Raw genomic sequence first — 18,552 nt, 5'->3', positions numbered from 1 at the left:
CCTCTGCTCATCTGAATAAGTACCCTTCTTAATCCCCATCACCTATTTCACCCATCCCCCCACCCACCCATTTCCCTTTTGTTAACCATCATTTTGTTCTCTGTAGTTAACAGTCTGTTTCTTGGTTTGCTTGCCTTTCTCTCTCTCTCTCTCTTTTCCTTTGCTTATTTGTTTCTTAAATTCCGCCTATGAGTGAAATCATGTGGTATTTATCTTTCTCTGGCTAACCTATTTCACCTAGCAAAATGCTTTCTAGCTCCATCCATGTTGTTGCAAATGGCAAGATTTCATTCCTTTTTTTTTTTTTTTGGCTGAATAATATGCTATTGTTTATATATACCACATCTTCTTTATCTGTTTATCAGTAGATGGACATTTGATCTGTTTCTATAATTGGCTTTTGTAGATAATGCTGCTATAAACATTGGGGTGAATGTATCCTTTTGAATTAGTATTTTAGTATTCTTTGGGTAAATACCTAGTATTGCAGTTGCTAGGTCATGGGGTAGTTCTATTTCTAGCTTTTTGAAGAAACTTGATACTGTTTTCCGCAGCTGCTGCACCAGCTTGCCCTCCCACCAATAGTGCAGGAGGGCTCCCCTTTCTCCACATTGTCGCCAACACCTGTTGTTTCTTATGTTTTTTATTTCAGCCATTCTGATGAGTGTGAGGTGATATCTCAGGGTGGTTTTGGTTTACATTTCCCTGCTGAGTGATGCTTAGCATCTATTCATTCATATGTCTGTTGGCCATCTGTACGTCTTCTTCAGAAAAATGTCTATTCATGTCTCTGTCCATTTTTTAATTTGATTATTCATTTTTTGGGTGATGAGTTTTATAAATTCTTTGTTATATTGGATACTAACCCTTTATCAGTTAAGTCATTTCCAATTATTTTCTCCTATTCCATAAGTTGCCTTTTAGTTTTGTTGATTATTTCCTTTACTGTGCAGAAGCTTTAAATTTTGATGTAGTCCCTAGTTTATTTTTGCTTTTGTTTTCCTTACCTCAGGGGACCTATCTAGAAAGAAGTTGCTATGGCTAGTGTCAAAGAAGTTATTGCCTGTGATTTTTATGGTTTCAAGTCTCACGTTTAGGTCTTTAATCCATTTTGAATTTATTTTTGTGTGTGGTATAAGAAACTGGCCCAGTTTCATTGTTTTGCATGTTATTATCCACTTTTCTTATTACCATTTGTTGAAGAGACTGTTTTTTTCCCATTGAATATTCTTTCCTGCTTTGTCAAAGATTAGTTGGCCATATAATTGTGTATTTGTTTCTGGGTTTTCTATTCTGTTCTGTTGATCTATCTATTTTTTAAATTATTTATTTGTTTATTATTTTTGAGAGAGTGAACAGAGAAGAGGTGGGTGGATGGGAAGAGAGGATCTGAAGTGGGTTCTGTGTGGACAGCAGAAAGCTCAACCTGGGGCTCAAACTCATGAACTGTGAGATCATGACCTCAGCCAAAACCAGGTATTTAACCAACTGAGCCAACCGGGCACCCTTGATTTATCTATTTCTGTGCCAGTACCATACTGTTTTGATCACTACAGCTTTGTAATATAACTTGAAATGTGGAATTGTGATGTCTACAGCTTTGCTTTTCTTTTTCAAGATTGCTTTCATTCTTCAGGATCTTTTGTGTTTCCATACAAGTCTTAGCATTGTTTGTTCTACCCCTGGGAAAAATGCTATTGGTATTTTGATAAAGATTGCATTAAATGTGTAGATTGCTTTGGGTAGTATAGACATTTTAACAATATTTTTCTTTCAATCCATGAGCATGGAAAGTCTTTCCACTTCTTTCTGTCATCTTCAGTTTCTTTCATCAGTGTCTTACTGTTTTCAGAGTACAAGTCATTTACTACCTCTTTGGTTAGGTTTTTTCTTAGCTATCTTACTATTTTTGGTGCAGTGATTCCTTGATTTCTCTTTCTGCTGCTTCATTATGGGTGTATAGAAATGCAACATATTTCTGTACATTGATTTTTTAAAATTTTATTTTATTATTTTTTCCATTTATTTGTTTTTGAGAGATAGAGAGAGTATGAACAGGGGAGGGGCAGAGAGATAAAGAGATACAGAATCAGAAGCAGGTTCCAGGCTCTGAGCTAGCAGTCAGCACAGAGCCTGACGTGGGCCTCGAACCTATGAACTGTGAGATCGTGACCTGAGCCGAAGTCAGATGCTCAACCGACTGAGCCACCCAGGTGCCCCTGTACATTGATTTTTGTTTCCTGTGCCTTCATTGAATTCATTTATCAGTTGGAGCAGTTTTTTGGTGGTGCCTTTCAGGTTTTCTCTATATAGTATCATGTCAACTGCAAATGGTAAAAGTTTTACTTTTTCTTTACTGAATTGAATGCTTTTTATTTATTTATTCATTTTGTTTCCTGATTGCTGTGGCTAGGCACAGTACTGTGTTGAATAAAAGTGGTGAGAGTGGATATCCCCATCTTGTTCTGGACCATAGAGGAAAGGTTGTTAGTTTTTTCTCATTTAGGATGATTTTAGCTGTGGGTTTTTATATGGATTTGTTTTAGCACTAGCATGGTGCCCTTCATAGAGCAGGGGCTTGGTGAATATTTCAAGAATGAACAAGGAGATGAATGAATGAACAGACTTTTGGAATAGGAGGTCTTTGCTGAATCAACCCTTTTGAGTGGTAAGGCAAAGTTTTGCTTCTCCCCCTGTTTCACCATTATTCTCTTGTCATTCAAACTGTGGAAAGTACCCAGAGCAAGCCTCTGGGATCCTTGATAACCATTACTGACCTCAGGAAGCAGTGGGATGGGGCACTGGGGAACATGTCCTGTCCTCTGAATTTCTCTGAGGATGGCCCTTCTGTGAGCAGTCTCCTCATCCTTCCTCCATCCTCCTCTGCCACATGAGGGGTTGGGCAAGGAAGGACTTTCAGATTCATGACACAGTCAAGAGTGAGAGCACAAGAGTAAGAGCACTTGATGAAGATGGGAGCATGGGAATGACATAAATAAGTAACAGGCTGTGTCCTCCAACTAATTTTGGCACAATTTTGCCTGTTAATCCATCTCCTAAAAATCTTTCCATGCCTTGACTTCCTTGATTTTGATCTTTGCCATTGGCCACTCTGCAGAGAGCATAGCATTCATAATAGTCCAAAAAATTGTCCAGAATTCAAGGGTACAGTACATCACTTTCTCTTTCCAGTCCCTGAGTCCCATCCAGCTAAATAGGGCAGATCACTGAGAAGTGGCATATGGTACAGAAAAGAGCAATGGCTTTGGAGATTGATATCTCTGGGCTCTGACACTTAGTAGAAACGTGACTTAAGAGTCTCTGATTCTAAGTTTACTCATCTGTAAAATGGAGTTAAAATACTAAAATGCTTAAGTTTAACTGAAGTAATATATATAAGCTTCTTGGCCCAATGACTGGTTAAGGTACTTAATGAATATTTTCATTTGGAGTCTGTCCCTTAGTGACTCCTCTCAGAGTTTCAGATCCATCAACTGTCTTCCTTAAGATGAACATTAGGCTCCTTTTTCTTTAGCACTGATTTCTAGCTGCCTCAGCTCTGCATTTGACACACAAGGATTCTTATTCCCTGCAACTGTGCTTGGCCAACCTGAAAGCTACCCGTCAGAGGCATTCCAAGGTCAGGTCAGGTAGGGCAAGTTCATAATACACTGAAATTATTTCCTAAGTCTGTACCTGGTGCTGCCACCATTTTTATTCCTGGGTGTCTCCACTGGAGTGCCTCTCAAAGCCTTGTCACACTTTTTAAGAGGTTGCCCAGGGTGGAATCCTCAGTGACACTCTACTGTCCTGGAGTTCTTGATGCTTGGCAAGCATGGATGCCACTGGCCATGTTCCCATCAACCTTTGGAGCCAGAATCCTCACTCAGGATGCTGTTTGGGCCTGGATGTAGAAGGAGGCTGTGGCTCTCAGAATTCCTTTTCTGTGGAATACTTTGGGCCTTCCATCTCTGTGGTCTGCAGCAGGTGGCTCTGTTCTAGAACTTCGTCACTTTTCCAGCATTGAGTGCCCAGGTCAGGGGTCCTGGCAGAGGAGGCTGGATGGGTTCATGTTTGGACTGCTCTCCTCCCCAAGGTCTGGCATGGGACATGTGCCTACTGACCGTTTGCCTGTATTTTCTTGCATCTCCTTATCTTCTGCTCCTCTGGCCAACAGTTGGTCCCTAACTTCTCATCCTTTTCTCAACTGCCACGTGTATGATAGATGATTTTCATATGTTCAAAACACTCCAAAATACATGCCCAAATTTTGAGCATCTCCCCAAAAAATTTGTGGAGGAGACGCAGCCTTGTAACAATTTGTAATGGCCACTGTGCTTCAGAGCACACCAATAGCTTTTTTCTCTGGCAAACAGGACACAGATCAGATGGTCTTACGAGGTGGCTATTCCCAGAAACTAGTTGTATTTCTTTCCTTTCTTTCTCACTCAAATTTAAGTACATGGAGTGAGAGAAAAGTTAGGCTAGAATTTGCGTAAATGTGTTAAAACAGTTTGAAAATCTTAGAATGTTATTATTAGTAGTAAATTACTGTGATCTTCCCACAGATGGTGAAGACATTCTGGCAGGGACATGGCCTTGAGGTGAGGGGCCCAGTGAAGGTTTTTCAAGATCATCTTTAGGTCTTTCAGATCTTTTCAAGATCATCTGAAGGTAATCTTTACTGCCTACCTAGATATTCATGATCTCTTGAGATAATTGGGGGCTGGCAGTTGAGAGAGACCATGTGTCTTACTTGAGGTGGACAGGGCATTCTTCTCAACCTTTCTTGAGCCATGCTCCAGTGAAAGGGACCCACTGGGACACTTAATGAAATTGAATTCTGATCCTCCAAGGCTGGCAATGGAAGGGCAATGTGGCGTGGAGGGTGGGAGTGGTCTTGAAGTTGGTCCTCTAGGAGCCACATTCCCATTGCAGAGTCTCCTCATCAATGCTGTTCCTTCATGGAAGATATTAATAGACCAGAATAGCTTTATCCAATTTAGTCTAGCTCTTTTTTATATACTTCTTCCCTTAGCATGTCCTTCATATCACCCTCCAGGGTCCTCTTGCTTCAGACTTTGATGCCTGATCCCTTGTGAGCTACCACAGGGACAAGAACATGCCCAATCATGGTGTTTGTGGTGGTGGATGCTCCAGAGCAGAGTAAGTGCTGCTCCTCTTGTGCCTCTTTTTATCTCCCTTCCAGGGCTGGGGTGTGTCTCTGAGCCTAGCAGGACTGACCCTGTGGCTATGCTGAGGAAAAACAGCAGCCTTGGCGCTTGACAGGATGACAGGACAATGGCCATGTGGTGGAGTGAAGGACCCTCTGTCCTATACTGCCAGCTAGGTGTCCTCTCTGGCTTTACACCCACGTATTCCTTCACCCCCAGGGACCCATGCCTTAGAATTTATGGAGGCAATCATAATGTGTCCCCTGCGTCTTCAACAAGGCTTGCAGCTCTGATGCCTGTCGCTTTGGTTGTGACTGAGGGGTTGATGGGGAGAAGCGGCACTTTAACCTCTCTTCCCCATTATTCCTGCCCTGGTGATCCCTGGAGCAGCAGAGAAAAATTCCAGTTTGGAAGATGGGCCCTGGCCAGTTATGAATCCCCCAAACAGGTGCCTCTGGCCATCAAAGTCTTGAAGCAGTTAAACTTGCTTTCACCTTTGTTGCAGTTCCCTTAAAAGAAAATAGAGAGATCTTCGAAAGGTGGAAGGGGCGGCAGGCCAGAAACGTAAAGTGTGTGCAATCACTCAGATACAAGTGGCACCACTAAAAATTGCCTTCATATATCAGCTTATGGTTTACACACTCTGGCAGAAAGGACACTAAAAGGTCAGTGGGAAAAAAATTTATATGTCAGGCCTGGAGCTGTGACTCCAAAGGTGGTGAGAACACACAGTCGGGGAAGGTTCTAGAGGGACCAGCTAAGTGCTTGACGTGGCAGGACTCTTTTTTTCACTCTTTATTTTGTTTTCTTTTTAAGGAAGTTGCTTGCAAACGTCAGCAGAGAAGCTAAGGTATAGACTCGGAGTAACCTCTCGCTCCGACCCCCGGTGACAAGACTGATAGTTCCATTCATCTATGGGTGAGCAGTGGAGGCTCCCTGCATTTTTTTCCCCTTTTTGCTTGGATTCAGGATATATTTGTTTGCAGAGAGGGATGTCATGCCTGTGAATGCACTGCTCAGTCATATGCCGGGGGTGAAATCAGAGGAGGGGAGAGGAGAAGAGACAGGAGGGAAGGAAGGGGTGGAGGGTGATGTGGGGAAAGGGCAAGCTATACTCTAGGGGCTTTGAGTGATGCCAGCTCCGATCCAAGAACAAATCTTCAACCAAATGCTAATGGAGAATGTGCCTTCCAACCAGAAGGATCAGCAAATATGCTGTAAATTAATAATGCACCCTTTTAGTGGCAATTGCCTCTTGAAAAACTCTGGGGGAGGATTATTTATCCACCCCCCCTTCCATCCCACCTCCCATAAGAGAAGGAACTAGAACATTGTAGGTCTCTTGGAGTTTTGTTTAAGACTGACCCTCCCCCCTTGCTTTATTAACTGTGTAACATTTTAAGGTTGTTTTTTCCTCTCTGTCTCCTCCAGCAAGTCTCTATTGATCACTGTTTACAGTTATAATCCCTTTCAAATTTATCATCCATGACTAACACCACATGTATTGATTAGTGTTGACGGATGTCCCTCTACAGTATAGAACCACCATGATCCCGGCCGGTGAAATACCAGAGAGATGGAGGGAGAGAGAAATACACAGTTCCCCTTTCTCCTCAATTTTCTTTTGGTACTTTTCTGCTCCTCCTTTTGTTCATAACTTTGATGACTTCTTTCTGACCTGTGCTGAGTAATTGCTTTGTGTATTTTAAAGATAATTTCTTCATTCTCACTGAAACCTTTGGGGAGGAAAGGGAAGTTGCTCCTGGGTGGCAACTCAGGGGTCGCTGACAGGTCCTGAAGGAGATCAGATTTATGAGGGATATCTATGTGTCTTAACCTAAAGCCTCAAGTACCAAAGACATAAAGGCTAGTTTTTTTTAGGGACAAATTAGATGTCATTTGTGACTAAGGACAAGGTGTCTGCATCTCTTCTATAAATGGAGCCATTTGTCAATAGTGCAATTGTTTTGGCCCTTTTTTGCTTACTTTCTGTAGCGTCCTCTTTGCCGGTTGTGGGCCAAAGGCAAGCGATGGCCCATTTGTGGAGCTGTGAATTCATCTGTCTTGCCCAAGCCACATGTCCAGGGCTTCCTGTCTTGAAATGTCCTGCACGTGCATTAAAGTATGCACCCCACCCACCCACCATCCTGGCTTTGCGTTGGGAAGAGGTCTGGCCCTCACCGGCAACTAGCCCCTCTTGCATAAGCCACTCTACAAGTCCTGAGCTCAGCCACCTCCTCTGTGCCCCGGGGGGGAAAAAAGACTACTCCCCCTGCGCACCCACTGGGGAGGCTAGGGGGTAACAGCTGTGCGGGCTGCAGAAAACCAGAAAGGAGCACACAAACCACGATGGTCTATTGCATTACTCAGGGAGCATTCTCCTCCCTCTCTTTATCTCGGGGTCTCCGTCTCTCTCTCATGCTCCATGAAAGTTTTATTACTCTGTGAAGTTTCCTTCTCTTCCCTGGCACTTTAGCAGAGGACCCAAGGACCAGTCTTGAGAAGAAAGAAGTCTCATAGCTTAACTCTTTAATTTGACTGGTGAAGAAACTGATGAAGCTGAAATTTTGGGAGGAATTTGTTTGATGTCCCACAGTGTGTGAAACATAAGCCCAGGAAGAGGACTGTTTTTTGACTGTTAGGCAAAGGTGTCTCCGTCCCTTCCCTCCCCTTCTCTCCCCTTCCCATGGCCTCTCTATCTCTCTGTCTCCTTCTTCCCCTTTCCTACCTCTCCCTACCCCTCCCCTTCCTCTCCCTCTCATCCTCTCTCTGCCCTTCCCTCCAGCCCCTCAGGAGTATTCTGGGTCTGAGGGTAGAGACACCAAACCCTTTTCCTCTGGAAGCTCACTTTTACTTTGGAAGGCAGAACCATTTTCTAAAGAAACTCAGGATTTCTTTACTATGGAAAATGCACATTTAAAAAGTTAATTTTCTCTCTAAAGGAAAGACAAGGGAGGAGCGTTCAGCTCCCAGGGGAAGGCACATCTACCTAAGCAGTGTGCCATGCAGTCAAGCTGTAGTGCTTTTCAATAGCTGTTTAGTTGACTCATATGTAAATGATATTTTGTCTTCCCTCATCGCCTCGGCCCCCACTATTGACAATAATTTGATGGGATGTTTTTTGCCTCTTATCTATTTTCCAAGTTTTCATGGTCTGTTTGTAATAGTGTTTTTGGTTCTTTGCACTACTTTAAATTAAGTTTCTCTTATGGGTCTTATTATACCTGAATACTGTTAAGTTATGTGATGACATAGTTGTAAATCCTCAATAAAAAGATCTTTAATAATCAGTTGGCATTTATTTAATATACCACCCATCTTATTAAATCTAACTCCTTAGATTTAATAGGACAGTTTATTGTATTTTCACTTCAGAATAGTGATGCTATAGTTATGCTTGAGAAGGCACTTTCATTATAAACTCCTGTTTTTAGGCACTTATAATTTTCTCAAGTAGCACATTTATTTCAATGTGCCATCATTTTCTGTTCTCCTCTCCCTCCCTCTCTCCATTTGTGCCATTTTTCTCCTTTTTTTAAAAAGTTTAATAAGGAGTGTATCTTAAACTTTAGGGAGAAGAGCTGTGTCATTGGCTGAGCAAAGCTGCCAGGCCCTTGAAACCCAGATTCTTGTACCTTGGTCAACCTGATGCAAATGTTGGGCACGGAGGTTGCTAGCCCCAGAATTAGGCTCCCACAAGGGGGGCAGTATTCTCCCAGGAGCTTTCAGGTGTGTTTTTGCGAGGGCGGGCATTAAACATTCTCCAGCTTTGGCCAGCGGTAGGAAAATGAGGGACTGAGCAGGCAGGAAACAGGCCAGAATGGGCTAGAATGGAGACAGGGCACCGCTGCTCACCTGGTGCTTTTCCTTTCCGCCTGCGCACGGGGCTGGAGTGGGGGCTGTGCTCACTTGTGTGTGCACTTTACACAGTCGTCTCCCCTTGTTCAGTCTTCGCCTAGTTTACACCGACTCTTCCTTCAGATCTAAGCACCGGTATCACCTCCTTAAAGATACCTAGTATAACCAAGGAGGCTGAGTTTGGTTCCCACGTTATAGATCTTATAGAATGGGGCTTCCTTGCTTTAGAGCACATGTCTCATTTCCATATATTATGGTCCGTCCTACACTGGAGCGGGCTCATACTGTCTTATGAGAGCTGACTGTGTGCATCTCTTCCCAACTTCGTGTTTGTCTCGGTAGCCTGAAATCAATCATGGTGGGAATTTTTCCATCAAAGAAGCTGGCAAATGCTACACATCAGAGTTCACTTTCCCCTCTCCTTCAGAGAGCTGGTTTTGAAACATTTACCAGCATACAGCTTACGTGAGGATTTGTGAAACGTCTCCTCTCCACTAAAATGTAAACTCCATGAGAACGGGGACTTTGTCTATTTTGGTCTGTGTTGTATTCCCCTCACAGTGTCTGGCGTGTAGTACATGGCCAGAGGACTGAGTTTATAAAGAGGTTTGGGTTTATAAAGAGGGAATAGACACAGTCTTATTTAAGCAAAGAGCTGGGCCACTCAAAGGATGTTAATCTCACAGGATCAGGATTTTCCATGATTTGCCTCTAAGAGTAATTCATTCTGCATCAAGATCTGGCTTCCTAAGAAGAGGAAGACTGTTCGATATTTAATTGGTTCCGTTAATGAAATGATTCATCAGGAAGCTCTTGAAACTGTTTAGCCAGGTGTAGCAGGGATAATTCTGTTTAGGCAGGGGCTGAGGCTGGATAATACACTCTGCCTTTTTTGAATGTGATTCATTCAAGAAGTTTTCTTGCGTTCTAGATAAGTTGCTTCTATGGGCTGAGACATTTTGCTTCTGCCGCCTTACCATGCTTTTACCTAGGCAGACACTATCCCATTAGGAGCTTTTGTATCTAGTGAAATGGGGTCTGAACATGAAGTCAGAGAGATCATGGTTCAAAGTTGTGTGTGCTGTCGTTTGTAGCCTTGGAAATTAATTCCATTCTTGGAGCATCAGTATCATCATGCCTAAAGTATGATACATTGCAAAACTGGTAAATTACATGAGATTTACCATTATGTGAAGTTGCTTAACAAAAGTAACGATAATCATCAATTTTCAAACTTTTCCATCTTTTCTCCTAGACCTGGGCTGTGACTTTGTTGTTATAGGTGAGGTATGGATTATGGAGGGATTGGAAATACGTAAGGCTCACACAAGTAGCTTGGGCAGAGGGGGGGAGCGGTGAGCGAAACAGAATTAATGTTAGTGATGCATTAAAAACATTTCCTGCCGAGAGTTTTGCCTTCTGTAATAGAGGGCTGAGTACTTTGGACAACGATTTCACTTGAGAACAACTAGGAAACCTGGAAAAAGTGTGGCAAACATCTATTGAAAGGCACAGTGGAGCAGTTAAGACAGTGAGAACCAATAGGGACCAGAGCTGGGAGAACAGCGAAGCCTGGATGAGTCGGGCATGGGCGCAGCAGCTTTCGGCAGTGACAGCGACAGCCCTTGGAATTCTGGAAGAGGCTCCCTGCAGGCTGAGAAACCCCGCACAGATCCTGACTGTCTGACAACACCAGGAGGAATATTTAAGTTCAGGGACTGCAGTGGAATGAGAACCCTGGAAAACACTAGGCTTTCAACTGGAGTAAGATCGAGCTGGTTTTACAATTATTTGTAGGACCTAAAACCCAGCTTCAAATACCTCAGTCTCCTATTGGCCTAAGGTGACTGGGAACGCTAATGTTCTTAGCCATCTTTCAGAAGGAACGATAAATTCTCTCTGGAGGAAATGTTATACTCTGGATCCTGAAATTAGTACAATAATTTTTTATATGCTGTGTTATGCACTCAAGCAAAAATAATCAAGCATATAAAAATATAAGATAATGTGATAAATTAGGAGAAACAATATATAGTATAAACAGAATAGAGAGGATCCAAATAATGAAGTTATCAGATATAAATTTTCAAATACCCCTGACACATTGATATATCCAAGGAAATAAAGGAAAAATGAGAATTTAGGGTATCAACCAAATACATACCCGTATACATATATATACATCCATACATGTTCTAGCACTTAAAATATAATGGAAGTTAAGAACTTAGTGGATGGATTAGCAGTGAATAGACACGGAGGAAGAGAGAACAAAGAAACTGTATTATTAGTTAATAAAATATTTACAATGAAGTGTTGGGTATAAAAGAAGGAAATGGGGAAAAGAGAAAAAAAAAGGGATAATGACAGAAGATATAATATGTGTAATTGGAAGCCCGGCAGGAGAGGAAGGAGAGAATTGTGTACAAGCATTGTTCTAAGAGACCATGGCTGAGAGTTTCCCAAAACTAGTGAAATATATCAAGTCATATTTAAGAAGCATTCTGAACCTGAAGTAGAATAAATATAGTAAAATTGTTTACAGTATTAAATTGCTGACAACAGAACACAGTGTGAAAATCTTAAGAGTAACCAGAGAGAAAAGAGCAATGAGATTTACAATAGACTTTCAACAATCAAAATGGAAGCCAGTAGTTAATAAATGGTAAGTTAAAAGTGCTAAAATAAAAGTGGCAACTTACAATTCTACACCAATAAGAATATTCTAAAAAATGGTGGCAGAGTGGAAATATTTTTGGAGAAGCAAAAACTGAGAGATTATGTCACTGACAGATCTATACTAAGGGAAAGTATAAAGTATTTTATATTAAAGTGATTTCATATTAATGATTGGGAATGTAGAAGAAATGAAAAGGGTAAATGTGTGGAAATATATAAATAGTAACTATAAAATAATGTGATGATATATACAACAGTTCAAAGGTGATCCAAAAGAGAAATAGAGAAACTCACGATCACAGCAGGAAAATTTAACATACCTTTCTTTGTAACTGGTAGATATATAGACAAAAAGTTAATATAAAACCTCTAAACAACACTATTAACCAAATTGACCTAATTGCAACATAGAGAACACTGTAACCAACAACTTTATTTAAAATATATTTATTTATTTTGGGGGGGCAGGGACAGAGAAAGGGAGAGAGAGAATCCCAGGCAGGCTCAGTTGCTGTCAGCAAGGAGCCCTACATGGGGCTCGGTCCTAGGAACCGAGAGATTGTGACTTGAACTGAATTAAAGAGTTGGTTGCTTCAGACAGAGCCACCCAGATGCCCCACCAACATTTTTTAAAAATTAAAGAGTATGTATATGTAAAATTTATCATTTTTAACTATTTTTATATTTATGGTGGCTCAGTGGCATGAAATATATTCACCTTTTTGTGCAACCTTTACCACTATCCCTCTCCACCAACTTGTTTTTAAACCCCAGAGATCATACACCAAAATTGATCATACATGGGCTTAAAAGCAAGTGTGAACAAATTCCCAAAGGACTGAAATAATTTATTCTCTGACCAGATGAAATTAAGCTAGAAATCAGTGACAAATAGGTAACTTGAAAATCCCCAAATGCTTGAAAATTAAGCAGTGTACCTCTTAATAACTCTTTTGTTAAGGAAATAATTACAATAAAAATTTAAAAAAATTTTGAACTGAATAATAAGGAAAATATCACATATCAAAACTTTTGTGATACGTCCAAAGGTGTGGTTAGAGAAATATACAAGAAATATGTATAGGAAAAGAAAAAAAGGCTGAAAATCAACAGTCTGAGTATTCATTTTAGGAAGTTAGAAAAAACCTGGCAAACTAGACCCCAAAAAGGAAAAGGAAGGAAAGAAACATTATAGATAAGATCAAAAAGTTAATAAACTAGGAGACACAATAGAGAAATTCAGAAAAATCAGAAGATGCTTCTCTGAAAAATTAGAAACTGATTAGCCACAAGTCAGACTGATTAAGAAAAAATGAGGAAGGCACAAATTACCAATATCAGGAATAAACAAGGTATTTCATACAGATGCTATAGATATTAAAAGGGTTATCAAGAGGAAATTAGAGAAAATTTTATGTAAAAAATTCTGAAATTTCTATGAAGTGAAAAAATTCTGAAGGAAATATAATTTATGAGACTTACAAGAAATATATCAATTAAGGAAATTTAATTTGGAATTAATAATTTTCCATAAAGAAATTTTCATTCCCACATGACCTTGCAGATTATTTGAATCCTTTTAAAGTCATTGAAATTCATTTTAGATTCCATAATATGGTCTATCTCAGTAAATGTTTTCTGTGTGTTTTTTTTAATCATGTTTAAAAAATGCATAATGAAGATTTCTATCTAGACTATTTCTGAGTGTACATTTCAGTAGTGTTAAGTTTATTTACACTGTTGGGTAGAAATTCTTCAGATCATTTTCACTTTGCAAAACTGAAACTTGGGGCAGCTGGGTGGCTCAGTAGGTTGAGTGTCTGACTTTGGCTTAGGTCATGATCTCTCAGTTTGTGAGTTTGAGACCCATGTAGGGCTCTCTGCTGTCAGCACAGCACCTGCTTCAGATTCTCTGTCCCCTTCTCTCTCTGCCCCTCCCCTGTTTGATCGCTCTCTCTCCCAAAAATATATAAGCACTAAAATACACACACACACACACACACACACACACACACACACACCAAAAAACAAACTGAAACCCTATACCTATGAAACAATTCCTTTTATCCTTCTTACTCCTCACTCTGCAGCCACCATTCTGTTTTCTGTTTCCATCACTTTGACTGCTTGAGATACCTCATATAGAGGACCATAAATTTGTGTCTTTTAACTGGTTTATTTTGCTTAGTGTAATGTCTGCAAAGTGTATACATGTGTGGCCTGTGTCAGATTTCCTTTTTAAGGCTGAATAGTATTCCATCATATGTAGATCCTACATTTAAAAAATCTATCTTCTATTGATGGGTACTTGGGTGGCTTCCACCTCTTGGCTATTTTGAATACTACTGTGATGAACGTGGCTGTGTAAATATCTCATTGAGATCCTGCTTTCAGTTCTTTTGGATATATACCCAGAAGTGGGATTGTAGGATTATGTAGTGATTCTTTTTATAACTTTCTGAGAAGCTGCCATACTATTTTTCAGTGGCTGCACCACTTTATATTCTTACCAACAGTACACAACATTCAGATTTGTCCAAATCTTCACCAAGACTTTGGAACAAAATTATTTATAGTAGCTATTTTAATGGGTGTGAAGTGATAGCTCATTGTGGTTTTGATTTGCATTTTCCTCATGTTTAATGATATTGAGCACCTTTTCTTTCTTTTTTTGTTCAAATTAACTTATAGGTTTATTTTTTTTCCCAATTTGGTATCAATTTTTTTAACATATGCATTTATTTTCCATCATTTACAATACAGTAGTTACAATGACACTCCAAACAGAAAAGCAAAGTAAAAAATCAAAACCCCAACTTCTATTTCATGTAATTAGACTTATACAGAAATTAGAAGGTTAAGTACCAACTAGTTAATCACCTAATTTCACAGCTATCTGAAGTGGCAATCGTTATATAGCAGCTTACCTATGATACATTCAAGATAAATGATACAATATATTACTTGCCCATAAGCTAAAACTCAGCCTGCTTAATACCTTTCCTTAAATTCCACCTCTATACTACAGTATACTTGAGGTCCATGCAAAAAAGTAGCTACCTTTTATATAGGAAATGGATGATTAAGTCTTTGGTGTTGTAAAAGCAACTTCATTTAAACATAACCACCCCCACCACCATAAAAAGAAGAGAGAAAAAAAAAGTGAAGAAAATAATAAGGGAAAAACTCAAGACACACTTCCTAGCGGGAAAAAAACAGCATGTAATTTCTGCCCCTGACGGAATGTATTAAATAAGCAAACACCACCAACAAGCAAAACAAGTACTACAAAGTAAAAATATTAAAAAAAAAAAAAGAAAACCCTCTCACATGCATAAATGAAAGATTGCACACAAAGAGCTCACATCTTTTCAAGCTTCAATAGTAAATATTCTGCTACTATGTATTAAATACTGCATTGAGCACCTTTTCTTATGCTTGTTCGGCATTTATATATCATCTTTGGAGAAATGTCTATTTAAGTTCTTTGCTTATTCTTTAATTGAGGTATTTTTTGTTGAGTTGTAGAAGTTCTTTATATATTTCCTTATTATTATCCTCTTATCAGATATATGATTTGAAAATACAACCTCTCATTCCACAGGTTGCTTTTTCACTCTGCTGGTTGTGTCCTTTGATGAGCAGGTTCTAGTTTTAATGTAGTCCAATTTGTGTTTACTTTTCTTGTTAGTACTTTTGGTGTCATAGCCAGGAAGTCCTTGCCAAATTTAATGTCATGAAGTTTTCATACTGTGTTATTTTCCTGAGAATTTTATAGTTTTAGTTCATACATTTAGATTTTGATTCATTTCGAATTAATTTTTGTATTTGGTGGAAGGGTCTAGCTTCATTCTTTCACATGTCAATATTTAGTTTTTATTATTTGTTGAAGAGACTTTCCTTTCCTCCATTCAATGGTTTTGGCGCTCTTGTCAAAAAATCATTTGACTCATTATACAAATGTTATTTCTGGGCTTTTTGTTATATTCTATTAGTCTGTCTGTCTTTATGCCAATACCAGACCATTTCTACTGTAGCCTTCTAATACATTCTGAAATCAGGAAGAGTGATACCTCCAGCTTTGTTCTTCTTTTTCAAGAGTGTTTTGCATATTTAGAGGTCTTGAGATTTCATATGAATTTTAGGATAGATTTTTTATTGTTCTGCAAAAAGGTTGTATTGGGATTTTGATAGGGGTTGCATTCAGTCTGTAAATCGCCTTGGGTAGTTTTGACATTTTAGCAGTGCTGCCTTCTAATCCATAAACAGGGGACACCTTTCCAGTCATTTGTGTCTTCTTTCATTTCTTTCAGCAACATTTTGTAGTTTTCAGTGTACAAGTCTTTTGCTGCCTTAGTTAAGTTTATTCTTAGTTTTTTAATTCATATTGATGCTATTGTAAATGATTGCTAATTTCCTTTTGGATTGTTCATGTTTAGTGTATTGAAAAGCATCTGATACTTGAATACTGATTTTGTATCCTGCAACGTGGATGAATTCACTTACTAGGTCTAAAAGTATTTTTTTGTTTGTTTTGTTTTTGTTTCTGTGAAATCCTTAGGGTTTTCTACATATAAAGTTATATTATTAGTGAACAAAAATAATTTTATGTCTTCCTTTCCGAAAATTTGGATACATTTAATTTTTTTCTTGATTAATTGCTCTTTCTTGGACTTCCATTACAAGGTTAATAAAAGTGGTGAAACCAAATATTCTTTTCTTATTTCTGATTTTAAAGCAAATGCTTTCCAGTCATTAATCATGGAGTATGATGTTAGTTGTGGATTTTTTATATAAGCCCTTTATTCTGTTCTTGTAGTCTCCTTCTATCCCTAGTTTGTTGAATGATATTCCATATGCTTTTGAAAGGAATGTGTATTTTAGTGTGTGTGGACTGCTGTATGAGTTAGGTCAAACTGATTGATTATATTTTTCTGTTCCTTATACTTAATGATGCTACTTTTTAAAAATCAATTATTGATAAGAGGGTTGAAATTTTGGCAGAAATTGTTATTTTTTTTGTATTTTTCCTTTCATCTATCAATTTTGCTTTAGGTATTATTTAGATATTTTGAAGTTTTGTTATTAATCTCATAAGCATTTAGACTATTATGTCCCTTTGTTGAATTTATCCCTTTATCATTATGAAATGACTGTGGTAACATTCTTTGCTCTGGAGTCTACATTGTTTAATATTAATAACTTTAGTTAACCAGTATTAGTGTAGTATATTTTTTTCTATCTCTTTCCTTTTAACCTGTTTGTATCTTTGTATTTAAAGGAAGTTTCTTGTAGTCAGACCCTAGTTGAAAATGAATTATCAGCAATAAGGAAAGATATGGAACACAAGAATAAGCAAAAGAAGGGATTTTCCATTAATGTATAAATAAACCAGTCTTTCATAAGGAAGCTTTTACTCTATTTCTAATGTCAGGTTTAGGGAAGAAGAAAGTGGACAGATTAAGGGAACCTACATAGTGAGGGATAGAGACTAGATTTAGGGTAAATTGAAAAAATCCACAAATATAAATCTGAGCCTGTTTCCAGATTGGAACTGAAATTGAACCTCAAAAATGTCTCACTGTAATGGATGCTAATCTTTGCATCTTTACCATTTCAGAATCTGTCATGTTTTGAGTGCACTAAAGCTCCACTTCAGTGCATAGGAGTCATTTGGAAAGTAGTAGGAATGTTTGGCAGGATGGCAGACTAACACCCTGACCAGCACCTCTGATTGGCATAAAAAAAGCCACATGAAATAGAAACTTACTTTTCATGTTCTGCAGCAATGGCTTAAGAGGAAGGAATATGTAGAAGCCAAATAGAAGAGATAGTGGGAAATATGACAGGTACATGAGTACCATCAATATTGTCTTGTACCCTGAGAGTTTCTGCTGAGCCCTAATGACATTTCATTTTGCCTTAATGTTGAAAAGAGGCATGGGAAAGTGGATGTAAAACCTACCCTCCTCAGTGCAGAAATTGTGACAGAGTCCCCCAAATAAATGTAGGACTTCATAAGGCTGCATTATAAGTATGAAGGCAAATAAGAAAAAAATGCAGAAGAACATAGCAAGGATAAATATCTACCTTTGTTGGGGCACCATAGTGACTCAGTCGGTTGACTGTCCGACTCTTGATTTTGGCTCAGCTCATGATCTCCGGGTCATGGGATTGAACCCTGTGTTGATCTCCATGCTCAGCACAGAGCCTGCTTGGGTCTCTCTCTTTCTTTCTCTCTCGCCTGCCCCTCAATTATCTCCCACACTCACATGCTCTCTCTATCTTTAAAAAAAAAATTGAAAAAAGTTACCTTTGTTGCTGAGCAAATGTAAGAGGAGGGATATTTCCTGAGAACTAATAACTAATACCTTGCTGTCATGTGAGTTTGAGGTTAGAATTCGTGCTACCTGTATAATCCAAAAAAAAAAAAAAAAAAAAGTTCAGGTGGGGAATTTAGTTGAAAATGGTTCTGGGCTAATGAGAAGTTGGATTGCTTTTTTTTTTTTCTTTGAAGAAAACCAACTGTAATTCATGCCTAAAATATCCTAAAGATGAAGTTGCAAAACAATTAAACAACCCAGTCAAAAACTATAAAACATACAGGGAAGCAAAGTACCATGAATAAAGGCTGATGGAAATAACTGAAGGCAAAGTCACACTTGTAAAATAATCAGTTACTACAATTAATAGATTCACAATTTAAATGAACAATGTTCAATATATTTAAATAAAAGGAAAACCTGAAAATAAAGGGAAGAAGCTATAGAGCATGACCAAAATGATTCAAATAAAATAGTCAAATTGAATTTCCAGAGAAGAAAAATTTAATAATTGAAAC

Source organism: Suricata suricatta, chromosome 4 (assembly GCF_006229205.1).
Source record: "Suricata suricatta isolate VVHF042 chromosome 4, meerkat_22Aug2017_6uvM2_HiC, whole genome shotgun sequence".
Lineage (NCBI taxonomy): Eukaryota > Metazoa > Chordata > Mammalia > Carnivora > Herpestidae > Suricata > Suricata suricatta.
The sequence above is the reverse complement of the archived record's forward strand: the minus strand, read 5'-3'. Positions refer to the sequence as shown.